Here is a 14,599-nt window from a genome sequence, read left to right as displayed (position 1 = left end):
GTCCTGGTTCCTTCGTCCTCTGCCAGATGTAAACTCTGAATACCTGTTGGCCTCTTCTGCTGGTTTCTCAGAGCAGTTTTCATTCCCAGGCTTAAATTCTTATTCCAGTACTAATCCCTGTTGCAGTCTTTTGCCAAAGCGTTCTCTGTCTGAACTGGAATAAGGCACACAGTATTCTAATTTTCAAGCTGCAGAAGACCCAGTAAAAGAGTCTATATATATAATTCACTTCTCCATGGAAGTTTGTGTGTTTCACTGGTCTGCCTACATCCTGTTAAAAGTCTATATAACACCTCTTGGAAATGAGATGTTTTCTTTCCGGAATCACATTTTCAAAGTAGCGAACCAGAGCTCTGAGCACAAATCCCATTAACAAATCATCAGATTTGTATACAGAAGTTATCACTGCTTTGAAAATTTACCCTTGAGTGCCCGTAAGCCATACAAAAGAAAAAGGTGGAAACATGCAAAACAGCCTTTCACATACAACATAAGCAGAATCCCATCCCTAGGAAGCCTGCATCTGGAAAAGAGATGAAGTAGTTCTCTCAATACCAAGCCAAATTCAAGGGTAATTACCAAGCTACAGCAACATCAACAAAAAATAAGTTTGTCTTTTGTAATCAAAAGGAAAAAGCAAAGAAGGAAATTATTTTTAAACAAGAAAATAAAGTATCATTCTGGTGATCAGCTTTAACCAAAGCTGATAAATGACTAGCTAACAGCCATGGACTATATCGGGCAAACTCCTACAGCAGTCAATGGAAATTTTGTCCGAATAAAGATGCCATGATTGGCAATATACACATACCTCCTTGCAAATATGAACACACATTATGTGTGTATATCATTTTGTACACGCAGAGTCAGTTTGTGGGTTGCGGCAAAAATCTAGCAATAGATGTAAATTAAATGACCATGGGAAGGTTTTCTCAGTGTAATGGCATGGAACTAATGAAGCAACTTCCACACCATTCATTCCTCTGTTGCTGCTGGTATAGGGGGACATGACTGGAATAAAGCATGTGTGGCTAGATCAAAGGGAACATGGCTGAGGGCTTTTCTATACCTTCACCCATATCAGCCCCTTGGGGCCATCCAAGCACACAGCTAACTCAAGACAGGGTGTCCCTCTTCCAGTGCATCAAATGCCCCAACAACAACTGTGTGGGTGAAGCTAGATAATCACTACACCAGTGGTTCTTAACCTTTCCAAACTACTGTACCCCTGAAGCCTGAGTCCCACCCCCACGGGGCTGAGGCATGTAACTTAGTTTCATGGCGCCCCTGTGGCTCCAGGCAATTGCTTTTCTTGCCACCCCCAATACCAGCTCTGCACTTGCGTCCCCTCTAAACCCCCAGGTTGAGAAACACTGTACTACACTGTCAGATAAGCTCACACATAAAAATAATAAAAACGCCCCATCACCTCCTTGTGAACACTTTTCAGAGTGATCACTCCATATCTGACCTCTCAGTCCTCATCCTCAAAGGGAACCTGCCCAACACTTTCAAACAGTGAGCCTGGGAATTTAAATTCATAACTCCGCTGGACACTAGGGCTTGTCTACACTGGTGCTTATGCTGGCACAACTGTTGTTGCTCGGGTTGTGAAAAAAACCAACCCGCTGAGTGACATAAGTTTTGCCACCATAAGCGCTATGTAGACAGCATTATGTCAGTGGGAGACCTCTCCCGCCCCTCGTTCAGGTGGTTTTATTATGTTGGCAGGAGAGCTAATACAGAAACAGATGTAGAGGAAGGAAACAATGGATCCTAGAGCGAAGTCATTATAAGAAAATCACTGTTATGTGTAAATTTTGTGCACTGACCTCTCATGTAGTTCTGAAGTATTCACTGCAGATTTTCTAAGCTTTCATCTGCCTTTCTTCCTTTCTCAGTGGTCTGTGTTAAAAAAATCAGTACAATAAATTACTTGACCAGAGTGAACTTAAGTGATTGAGGAATCCCTCTCAGGTATCCTGAATATTATATTTATGGGCAACCAAGGTCCCTTTTTCATTACTCTTCGACGATCCCTCCATTTCAATACCAGTTGTTCACATCCTGCTTCAAATGATACCCCACAGAGCTGACCACATGCAGTATTGTGTTGCAAGGCCTTTTCGTTATGAAAATTCTCTTTCAGACTCCCAGCTCCATGTAACAAATCACATAGCTTCATGGGCCATCACAAAATTCTTTCAGTTTCTGCGCACAGGAACTAAGCTCTTTTCATCTGATTAATTCACCAATCAAACTGTTCTGAGATGCATAAAGAGCTTCTGAAGCAGAATGAGAAGAGGCAGCTCACATTTAATAACAGCCTTATTAATGCCCCAAATTAAGTGCTGTAGCTGTTCTGTTTAGCAATTCTATTTCATTTTAATTTGTGACAAGATGGAGAAAAAAATTGTGACCCATCTCTTTCATGCTGGGACTGTTTTCCTGACCATCCTAAATACTGACTTTGACAATTGAAATTGTTACTATTATGTATGTAATGCCATAGTCGTAATAGGTGCTATAAACAAATGAAGATAAAGTCCTTGCCCTAAAGAGTTTACGATGTCAGATGTCCAGTCATGCAAGAGGCTGACCAGATGGGATACTTCAGATACCAACAGTGTTACTTCATGTATTAGCCAGCAGAGAATGCTTGGAGATGAAGCAACTCTTACCCTTTGAATGGGAATCAACCACTTATGCAATGCATTTGATCTCGACCTGTTAGGTGAGTGGAACTATTATTCTATTCACTTTCAAAGTCAGGTCTGTAATGCCATGCTGCTCTTGAATACCCAGACCAAGTGCCATTAAATAATTAATTACTATATTAAAAATGTTACGGGCAAATTTTCATGATTATGAAATCTGATTCTTTAACAGGCATAAACTGGTATTTACTCTCACAATTTTTGTATTTTCAGTATCTCACTTTTGACAATGAAAATAGAGGAGTGAATATTATATTGTTTATAAATGAATAGTTTCTATTCAGTTTCACTTGAAACAGTTTCACTTGGAATAGTTTCTATTCAGTTTCAAGAGAAACTGAATAGAAACTATTCGTTTATAAACAATATAACATCTCATGCATTCTCTCATTCTGCAATGCTTGGGATGCACTGTTTTTTTTTAGAAAGAGTTTTCATTTTTTTAACATAGGAACATTTCCATTGGTCTTAGGTTTTGCATAAGGGAGACTGCAACTCGCTCAGAGCCTGTCTCGTGTTAGCTTCAATCTATCTTCACAAAAAATGACCATGTTCACAGCTATGAATTTTCCATTTATTTTCTAAACCCATAATAGCTCAGGACCTTAGAAAGGTTGTTTTCTTTTTAGTCTGTACCACTGTGATCTTATAAGAGCCTAAAGGATCAACAAAGACCTGTGGCCTGATTAATTGCTTGCTCACCACACTTTAGATCTTTGGACATTGCAGTTCCAATTTACCTGATGGTAAGCAAGTCAAGCCCTATTCTGTACATATCAACTTTTATTGAAGCTGGCTACTTCAGAATTCATTTTCACCTTCATTAAAATATTTTAATCTAGGGCTTTAAGCATATAAAACATCAAAGTTTTATTCCACCCCTACCATCACAGAAAGAGATCAGCTCTCAGTAAGACCCTTGCCACTTTCTTTGATCTTGTACAGACCTAGGGATTTTATAAGTATTCTAAGGCTGGTGTTGACATCATTAAAGAATTTTAGAACTAACTGCTTAGTGTTTTTATTGGGGCTTCTTCTGTAATTTTTTATGGGTTTTGTGAACTTGCTCAAGACTCTGCAGATTCTACTTTATATTATTACCATTATTATTTATTATTTGTACTGGTGTAGTGCCTAGGAGACCCAATCATGAACCAGGGCCATGAACCATTGTGCTAGGCGCTGTACAGACTTACACTCTGGTTCAACTAACACTGATGGTTCAACTTTGTGGAGGATTAGCAAGGTACAGTGAATGTTTTTGTAAAGATCATTATTTTGTGGATAACAACTGTCTGGTGATCCTTTCTAAACTTAGGTCAGGAGTGATTTGCCTTCTGCCTTTATTATATAATGTTGCCATTTTGCCTTCAAATAATTAGCTTTCAATTCTTTCACTTAACTTGAAATCAATGGCGAATGTGAGTATTGGGATCCATGTGAATGTAACTACTCCATACTTGAACCAGAACACCATGACTAACATCTGTAAGATTGCTAAAAGTATTGTGGAACGTTCATTGACCATTGGTGAAATCTTGGCCCCACTGAAATCAATGGCAAAGCTTTCATTGACTTGAGTGGAATCAGGATTTTGCCCCTTCAGGGGTCAGGATGTGAACAGGAACACCTTCTTTTATCTTTGACTGGTCAAGGGACTATGCCCTTTTCTCTTGGATGCAGACTTGGGCATAGTGATCTATGCTTTTTTGTCACCTTGAGAACAGACTGCACTAGCAAAATACAGTACTTTGGATTGACCCAGAAAGTCAACTTTAAACTACTGATGGTTCAACACAAAGCAACCTTCTTGAGATGGCTTCCCAGCAAGGAGAACTACACACCCCACTGTCTCTGTCAGAAATAACTCCACTATCCCCCACATCTAATCCAGGCCTCACAATTTTCTCCTGGTAAGTACATAAGGAACTCAGATCAGCTCAACAGGTTGCTGAGAGCTGCAGAGTGCATTTCATATAGGACAGTGTTCTTCATCACAACCCAACCAAGGTTTGTAGTATGATATTATTAACTTACATTTCCTCTGAAACCATACTGCGCCAGAACAAGAGGGAAAATACGTACAGAGTTGAGGACTCTCTATTGAAAATGCCCTGTCACCAGCCCTTTCTTGTTTAAACTAGAGGTTTGCCAATTTGTGCACCACACCTAATCATAACTGCCTGATATTTTAGGAGGAGAGAAGTGGTCTCTAAAGCAGCCAAATCCCAACTACTTAGGGTTTTATAGGGTAATACTTCAAACTTCACCCATAAACCAAATGAAACCTAGTGCAGATCACAGAGCAGAGGCTGTTGCCTGACAAACCACATAAGCAGACAGATGCATTCTGCAGGAGCTGAATGGTTTTAAAGTGTAACCTCATGAAGTGCACACTGCAATAATCCAGCATCTTGGTGACAAAGGCATATATAAATGTGGGGATGACAGCTTTTGAAAGAACCTATTGCCTAGTGCAGACGAATAAAATACTATTGGGTTTTGCTCCTATCTGAATATATAGGAGCAGCTGAGGATCCAACATGACCCCCAGATTACAAATCTGAAAAACAATCAGAAGGCACACTTCATGAATCTCTGCCATTTCTATTGGTTGTTTCCCCCAGCCAACAAGCATTGCTTCTCTGGCTTGAAACTCAGCCAACTAAAATTAGTTTCTCAGTATTTGGACTGCAAGATCCTGCATCATTTAAAATATCTTGGTAATTTTGGGATACCCTTCATGCACAATTATCTGCAGTTCCAATGGATGACTGCTTATAGAATATAATAAATTCAAACAACAGAAACTTTGAGCTTTAATTGATGTTTTCAACAATACGTTTTCCTCCTAGATCTGGATTTTCTCCTACAGAGTGGTAGAAATGAAAACACTTTCATGTGTTAATCCTATCTTATTTTCACGGAGAGCGTGTAGGAATTCATTAATGATAAATAAATATAAGTAGCATGCCAAGTACATTTTATTCATTTGTAGTCACATAAGCATTAGTGAACTCATCCCTGAGTTTCAAATCCTAATCTAGATGCAAAAAATTTGGAATGAAAAAAAAAATCAACTAAACAATGCAATATCTGAAAGTCTAATTATGTTTTTCTCTGGGTCCAATAGATCAGCAGGCCCTGAAGAAAACACCACAAATCTAATCTAAGATGTAAATTTCTTAAAATACATTAATTCCAATACTAGAGATGCTGTTATGACCTGCCTGGACTCCGAAGTGTTATTTATTTTATTACATTAAAAAGAGCAAGCTGTTTTTACCTAGTTTTCCTGTCCATATACAAGAAGAGTCTGAAAAGCTTAACACGTTTTACAGTGGCTGTGCATACTCCTCAGGCAGGGCAGCAGGCGAAATAGAAGAGCTTGGATTTTTATAAATGATAGATCACACAAAAGGCCAAGTGCTCTTGTACAGAGTCCATTAATAGCAAGCCTTTTGTTTACTTCTTAGGCATCGTTATTAAAATGTCAACAATTTTAATCATAGAAGTCTTTAGCAAATACCATAAATATTAAATTACATGATTAATACATCAATGTTTATTACCTTATGTCAGAGAGAGTGGGTGTATAATAAATCAGTCCTCTGCACTAGAAATAGTTGAAGTTAAATGTCATTCCAAACCACTGTGACACTGTGATTTTCAGAATCTTCAACATACTGCTGCATCAGGCTCCCCATAAGAAAAGGCACCAGACAATTTGCTATGCCTTTATGTCATCAAAAGCTACTGTGATTTCTGATGATTCACAGCATCCTCATAACCAAAATTTTATTTTATTTTATTTTTATACAAAATGTTTGGAAACTTCAGATTCTCTTCCACTTTTCTTTTAATTTGCATCTAATACACATATGTTACCAATATATTTCAAGACCTTGAGTTAACTATCATGAAAATCCCTTATATTCTTTAGCTGGTAATTTTCATGCCTGAAAAATGTTTTACAGATGCATTGCTACACGCTTCATTGCAACAATTATTTATTTGCTGGATCTTTAACTTTCCCATAAAACAGTATAGAAAAAAATAATTTCCATTGTGAAGGTATAGACCATCTCCCATGAAAATATATAAAATATTTTTCCTCAAAGAACTTACAATTTTACAGTATTTCACAGCTTTGATGTCACCAGAAGATTGTGTTTCACAGCTGTTATTTAGCTACCATGAATTATTGCTTTAAAAAGAGAGTGAAAGAAGAGATGAGAAAAACATCAGAAGATTTTTAATTAAGAAAATTCATGACAGCAGTGAGTTTCTCTAGCATTTACTGCAGCATCTTTTACTTTTTATTTTGGAAGATAATTGAGCGCTGTAAAAATGCCCAGTTAAGAATTCTAAAACTATGTACTTGCTACCCAAGAGTATTACAACAATATATCCCTTCAACAAACATTTCTCTACATAAAATAGCAATGTGAGACACAAGAAAAAGTTGCTGAGCATAAGAAACAGCAGCTATGGAACCTACTAGATATGATGAGGGGAGTGGGTTTTGCCTATTGAGAGAGAGAATACGCAGTGATTAGATATACTGCAGATTAGATCTACTGTATATTTACTTGCATGTTAACCAAAATTCTGAATACTTATTGGGAGGCAGGATCTGTTTGTATATGGATCAGTCTATTGGGTCAAATATAGTAACCCACTCACTACAGCCAAAGGTGAGTAGTGGAACCATGGCAAGCATATAAAGTCACAAAAATTTCAACAGGTTCAAGAAAACATCATAGAACACCAACCCAGCACTATATGTTACTGAGATACTGAGGAGACTGAGGTACAGTGTGACTAAGGCCCAAATTTTAAATAGTGACCTCAAGCTTTAGGTGCTTCTGGATGTTTTACCACTATAATTATCTAGCACCTGATTTTCAGGAGGGCTGAGCAGCCACAATTCCAGATTAAATTAGCCTTCTTTTGGTCATTAAAATTTAAAAATGTGTATGAAAACTAATAGCTTGGTTCTCCTCTGATTTACACCAGTGCAAGTCAGAGTAACTCCACAGAAGCCAACGTACACTGTAATTGAGAAAAGAATCCCAATCTAAGTATTACAGCAAGAGTCCTGTGGCACCTTAAAGACCAACAAATTTATTTGGGCATAAGCTTTCGTGGGCAGAAACCCACTTCATCAGCTGCATTATGCCCAAATAAATTTGTTGGTCTTTAAGGTGTCACAGGACTCTTGCTGTTTTGCTAAAAACAGACTAACACGGCTACCCCTCTGAAACTAATCTAAGTATTATTACTGATCTACTCATTCAATTAACCCATCTATTTAAATTATGTAATTTAATCTAAAATACAAAAAGAGTAAGTGACCTGTACTTTAGAAAAATGAAAATGAAATTTTCCCATAACAAAAAACCCCTGTAACTAAATATATGAACCATTGAAAAGAACAGTTATATTTTTTGCTAATGACACAGATTCCAAGAATATTTCACAACAGCAACTTTACAGTTAGTTATATTTCCTAATTTCTAAATAAGACATGAGATTAAGTAATTTACTGGAAATATAACTGATTTTCCACTCACAGTCACATAAATAGTATTTAGTTATAAAACTAACAGCCACATTTATGTACTAAATTATTTAAGCAAATGTAATGCTTCCAAATTGTATTGTTTTGCAAGGTTTCTCTTGGAACCTTCACCATTTATCATACATGTTCTTCTGTCTTTTTTCTACTCAGAAGCACAGCATGAAAAAACTTCATTTCACATTGAAACATCACTCTGTGGAACAGTGTGATGAAATGAGACACAGGAGGAGAGTTTGTGTTATACTCTGGTAAACAGTTGGTCTACAGGAATGATAGCATTTTGTGCTGTGACTGATATATCAATTGTAAGTCCTAAAATATGACTGATCTGAAAGCAGGAGTTTCACTAATGATGCACTGTATCCATGTGAAAGATTACAGGTAACATGTCTAACCCTGCTGGGAGATTACAATTTAAGTCTGATCTAGGAGTTAATATAGCAATGCAATGAATTCTGGCAAAATATAAATCCAAAATATAGCTACAGATAATGCAACTTCACTAAACAGATCAATACTAACAAACTAAGACCCTGATCTGATAAAACCTTATGAATATGCTTAACTTTCTGCATATAAGATATCCCAATGGAGTCCCAAGTTAAGCATACACATAGGAGTTTGCAGGTTCAAGGCCTCAGGGATCAGTACATGGAATTTTGCAGAGTACAAATAGCAGGACCCTGCCTATGCATCTTATAGGTTTTGATGAAGACTCTGAATTTTAAAGTATTAAGCAAAAACAATTGAAAATATTTCCTGCCATTTCTAATTTTTGAAGAGCTAGGAACAAAACCACCAAATATATTAAAATGACCTGTTAATGATATAAGACTATCATTTTATAACATTTATTTATCTTAATTCATCTGATCCATTTAAAAGTAATATTTTATTAAGGTACCAGCTACGCCACCCTTATACACATCAAGTAGCACCTTACCCCTCATATAGTCCCACAGATATAATTTGGGCCAAACATGGATTAACAGTTTTGCTCAATGGCCCTGATTCAACAAAGCACTTAAGCACATGTGTAAAGTAAGTACACATCCATTGCTGAATAGGAATAATTTACTGAATTAGAGCCAATATGAGTAAAGATAGCAAAGTCACGACCAAAGCCTCAAAACCAGCAATGAACTCCACGCAGGCAGACTTCTGCAACCCCACAGAGGTCATTGCAGGATCAGGGTGTAAGTTTGTATTATAACATAACCTACGTTTAAATGCAAGGACAACATCATGGTTCCAAGACTAAAATGTTTCCCTTTTGGAAATTCCATCTTGAAAATTGATGTAGCTTTTCCATGAGTAAAATTTGCACCCATTTTACATTGCACAATGTTCTCTAAATTCACATTATGAGAAGCATTTCTCACCATCCATAAGCTGTGAAGTGTATTGGGGGGGGCACATTGTTGATTAAAATGAGACATTTTCAAACCACCTGCTGCTAGCTGCAACCACCTTGTTGAAAACTGACATCCTTCATTACAACAGCAATATATTTATCCACATTGGCCCAGACCCTGTCCCATTAAATCAATTGTAGCTTTGTCATTGACGCCAACGAGTAGAGGCTCAGGCCCTAATACGGAAGTTTCTATCCCTCCTCAATACTCGTTTAAAAAACAGAAGAAATATTTAACATTTTTAAAGAGCTGTTTTTATTGTTTTCATATATGGACTGCCTCATTTTTATCAAAAAATGAGATATATTCCTAATCATCCTTCTCATGCAAAAAAAAAAAATGCTTTAAATTTTTAGTTTTTCAAGAAAACAAGCCAAAGTGAGCCGTGGAGGTCAAGATGCTTACAGCAGGAATGAATTTTACCCAATATTTCATGATTAAAAAGAAAATGTTAAAACAGTATTGAAATATTTTGTTATAATCTCTAACACTTAGCCTCTATAATTCCAGTGTCACAAAAGGTGTCATTTTGTCAGCAATCTGGCCACTGACAGCAGAAGACTCTGAAAGGAATTTTATTTAAAATGAGTAATTTCCAATCTAACTTTTTCATGGCAAAGAATGCTTGTTGAATGTTGCACCACCTCTAGGAGAGAGAGATATGCTGCTGGAAATTAAATACCAGCAGTTTTACAAATATGCAATCATCTGATAAGCCTGAAACCAGCGAGGCAGGAAAACGTTGCTGAGAGTTATGCCTTTGTCCTGGCAATAAGCCTGTAGAAAATCCTGTGCCTTTTCACAGGATACTGGAAAGCTTCTCCAGTGCTTATAACCTATGTGACAGCACACTCTGCACAGCAGAAAACCAGTAAGACAGCCACCATAGGCATATTTCAGAGTCTCGGTTTGTGTGCTGCTGCCTGCTCATACAGGCATTCCCCTCTCCATTGAAAATAGTTTTATCCATTGCATTCTATTTACTTAAAACCTCCAAACATGTGGACAGCTGAGGAGGGATCTCTTTGGATCTTTTGTCATTAACCCACTCTACTGCATAGCAAACTAGAAGAGTGAGTCAGCAATAAAGAATTCGTCCCAGGAATAGCCATGTCACAGAACCACGCATAAGTGAACCAGAATCAGCAAAGGGCTAAAGAGGCAGAACCCGTAGTACAGCAATACTCATCAGACAATGCCAATGGAAAACCACAGGCAGGAAATTACCATCAGTAAACAATAATTATGGCCCATAGTATGGGAGTAAGACAAACCCCCATATAGAATCCTTCTGTATAACTGGAGGAAAAAGCAAAGACCTTCTTTTCATCTGCTCATCCTTCATCTGGGATGGGGCAACAAGTCAACCAGATCACATCAAATCATACTAGCTGACCACTGATTTATAGCTCTCTGGAGACACTATCAGGACCACTTCATGAATAGGTTCCAGTAAACCATGGCATAAGAAGGAAGCCTAGGACCTATGCTCTGCATCCCAATTAAGTAACAAGTTTACCCTTTGACTTATTGGGGAGAGCAGGACAATACTATTCTCCAGCTGCCAGGAGTACAGGCCTTGAGCAGTCACCAGAGCAGAATCAGACTTTAGGGTCAGAAGGGACCATCATGATCATCTAGTCTGGCCTCCTGAACATTGCAGGCCACAGGATCTTGCCCACCCTCTCTTGTAATTGACCCAGAATTTCTGGCTGAGTTACTGAAGTCCTCAAATCATGAGTGAAAGACTTCAAGTTACAGAGAATCCACCATTTACACTAGTTCACACCTGCAAGTGACCCATGCCTCATGCTGCAGAGGAAGGCAACCAGCCACTGCCAAAAGCTCCTCTGACGCTCTGGCCCCCAGCCTCCACCTGCTGCTACAGAAGGAGTTGCCCAGCCCGCCCCAAAAGCCGCTTCTGTGCATGGTAGACTCAGCCCGGGATGGCATGGCACAGTGTTGCAGCTATGGCCACACAGCTGCACAGGGAACGCAGCGGAGGTCCAGGCGCAGGAAGGGCACAGGATGCACCCCCAGAAAGCAAAGGGAACCTGCCCACCATCCCTGCCTGGTGTCACAAAGCTCCGTCGGCATAGGGGTCCAGGCAGGCACCACTCCCGCTCAGCCCCATTCCCTGCCTGTCTCTCGCGCCTCTTGGGAGAGAGGGTGAAGAGGTGTGAGTGGTGGGTAGGGGAGCCTTGGAGGAGGGGGACAAGAGGGAGTGGGGGCCCCAGCCCCCTCTGCACTGGCTGGGCTCCACGCCACCATGGGCCTCCATGCTATGTTCCATGCAGACCTGGAGGGTGGTAACTGCAGCGCTAGGCCCATCCCAGGCCAGGACTGCTTCACGGAGAAGTGGCTGCCAGGGCGGGCCGACTCCTCCAGTGGCACATGTGGGGTCTGAGCATGGGCAGGGCTTTGGGGGAGCAGGTGGGGCCACAAAGGAGGGCCGGTGATCCTCCTGCCCAGCCTCCCCAAAGGCAGGCACCACATGCCACCCATGCCAGACACCTGGGAAAGAATTCTCTGTAGGTAGTAACTCAGAACCCTCTCCGTCTAGTATCCCACCACCAGCCATTGGGGATATTTGCTACTAGCAGTCGCAGATCAGCTACATGCCATTGTAGGCAATCCCCTCCATAAACTTATCAAGTTCAGTCTTGAAGCCAGTTAGGTTTTTTGACCCCACTGCTCCCCTTGGAAAGCTGTTCCAGAACTTCACTCCTCTGATGGTTAGAAACCTTCATCTAATTTCAAGACTAAGCTTGTTGATGGCCAGTTTATATCCATTTCTTCAAGTGTCATCATTGGTGCTTAATTTAAGTAGTTTCTCTCCCTCCCTGGTATTTCTCCTTCTGATGTATTTATAGAGAACAATCATATCTCCCCTCAGCCTTCATCTGATAAGGCTAAACAAGCCAAGCTCTTTGAGTCTAGGGTGACCAGATAGCAATTGTGAAAAATCAGGATAGAGGGTGGGGGGTAACATGCCCCTATAAGACAAAGCCCCAAGTATTGGGACTATCCCTATAAAACTGGGACATCTGGTCACCTTATTTGAATCTCCTCTCATAAAGTAAGTTTTCCATTCCTTTGATCATCTTAGTAGCCCTTCTCTGCACCTGTTCCAGTGTGAATTCATCTTTCTTAAACACGGGAGACCAGAATTGCACACAGTATTCCAGATGAGATCTCATCAGTGCCTTGTACAATGGTACTAACACTTCCCTATCTTTACTGGAAATACATTGCCTGATGCACGCTAGGATCACATTAGCATTTTTCATGGCCACATTACATTGACAATTCATAGTCATTCTGTAATCAACCAATATATCCAAGGTCTTTCTTCTCCTCTGTCGCTTCCAGCTGATATGATATTCCAGTCCTCCTCCATATTGGCAATACCTCCCAACTTTGTGTCATCCCCAAATTTTATTAGCACACTCCCACTTTTTGTGCCAAGATCATTAATAAAAATGTTAAATAAGACTGGTCCTAAGACCTATCCCTGAGGAACTCCACTAGTAACCTCCCTCCAGCCTCACTGGTCACCTTTCCATGTGACCCGTTGTAGTCTACTCTTTAACTAGCCCTTATCCACCTTTCAATTCTCATATTAATTTCATCTTCTCCAATTTAACGAATAATTTTCTATGTAGAACTGTACAAATGCCTTACTGAAATCCAGGTAAATAGATCTCATCCTCTGCTTCAGTAATGGGAAAGGGGTGGCATTTCCACATTTGAAACAAACACTGAGCCAAATGGGTACCCCTTTCTCCTAAAAAACAAAAATGAGGCTTAAGCAATGAGGTGAACATTTTCTCTTCTTGACACCAGCATTCAAGTAAGGCTTAAGTCCAACATAAATGATCAAACAAATGCAGCAATCAGAATTTGGCTCCCTCATTCTAAGCATAAGTGGAAATTGTATTACATTTGTTCACATTACCCATACACAGCATGATTGGCAGTTTCTGCTCTAGAAAAGTCTTTGGTTGTTTCCATGGCAGGTAACTGACAGAGCTTGTCCCAGATTTGAGTGGTGTTAACACAAAATTCATCCAATTAATTCTTTGTTTTAATCTTCAGAAAATAATATCTTGCTTTCATTTTTATTCTAGGCATAGGAAATTTAAACACATGGAACTAAATAAAAGTACACAGAAGATTTATTTAACATGACTTTCAAGCTGACCTTTTCTTCCACTGGAACCAAATCCATCAGAATTTAAAAACCAGCATGTATATGAAATTAAAACGGTTGTTTGCAAATGTCAGAACTAAGTCCCATTTTCAATTATTAAGATGTTTATAATCAATTGTTCAGCATAGCAAGCAGAGTGAATCAGGCCTCCTTTTGCTTTCTAGTGCAGAGTATGAAACATCATGTCAATACAGTGTTCATGTAAATGTTTATTCTTTGCCAAGTCTTGCACCACAGTGCCCTTTAATTAGCCTATACAAATTTACATCCTGCAAGCTTTCCAGGTGTATACAATCCTGATCCATTGAATTCAATGCGTATATTGCCATCGAATCCAATGGCAGAAAGAGCAAAATCAAAGCATTCTTGCTTATTAAAAAATAATATACTGTTCACACACAACATTTTATATATACATACACTGTAGCTACAGTAAATGCTATTTTATCTTGTTACTACTAGGAAAGATATTAGTGGTTCTAATATTGCCTGGTACAACTGGAAGAAGTACCTGTTCAAACTAGTAATAGCTTATTTCCTAGTAAAATGCCAAGATATCAGACCTTTACATTTCATTATGCACAGAAAGTTATTTTGGGTAGTACATTCATAATATTTTATAGACTAATTATGTTTCTCTCTTTTAGAGCCCCATACAGTAGACCTGTCC

The 14,599-nt window shown here is 39.1% G+C and overlaps 1 long non-coding RNA gene across 3 annotated transcripts in view; it reads right to left on the bottom strand.

Annotated features, from left to right (window-relative positions):
- The window catches only part of LOC137147827 (uncharacterized), a 205,957-nt gene that overhangs the window by 66,520 nt on the left and 124,838 nt on the right, over window positions 1–14,599 (bottom strand). For all 3 annotated transcript variants that reach the window (XR_010918389.1, XR_010918386.1, XR_010918379.1), the window contains exon 2: window positions 1,833–1,905. This is a non-coding gene — a long non-coding RNA (uncharacterized lncRNA). The remainder of the gene's footprint in view (window positions 1–1,832; window positions 1,906–14,599) is intronic.

Source organism: Emydura macquarii, unplaced genomic scaffold, assembly GCF_026122565.2.
Source record: "Emydura macquarii macquarii isolate MOO-44397 ecotype Brisbane River unplaced genomic scaffold, CSIRO-AGI_Emac_v2 contig_18, whole genome shotgun sequence".
Classification (NCBI taxonomy): Eukaryota; Metazoa; Chordata; order Testudines; family Chelidae; genus Emydura; species Emydura macquarii.
Note: the sequence above shows the minus strand (reverse complement) of the source record. Positions and strands in the feature narration are given on the sequence as shown.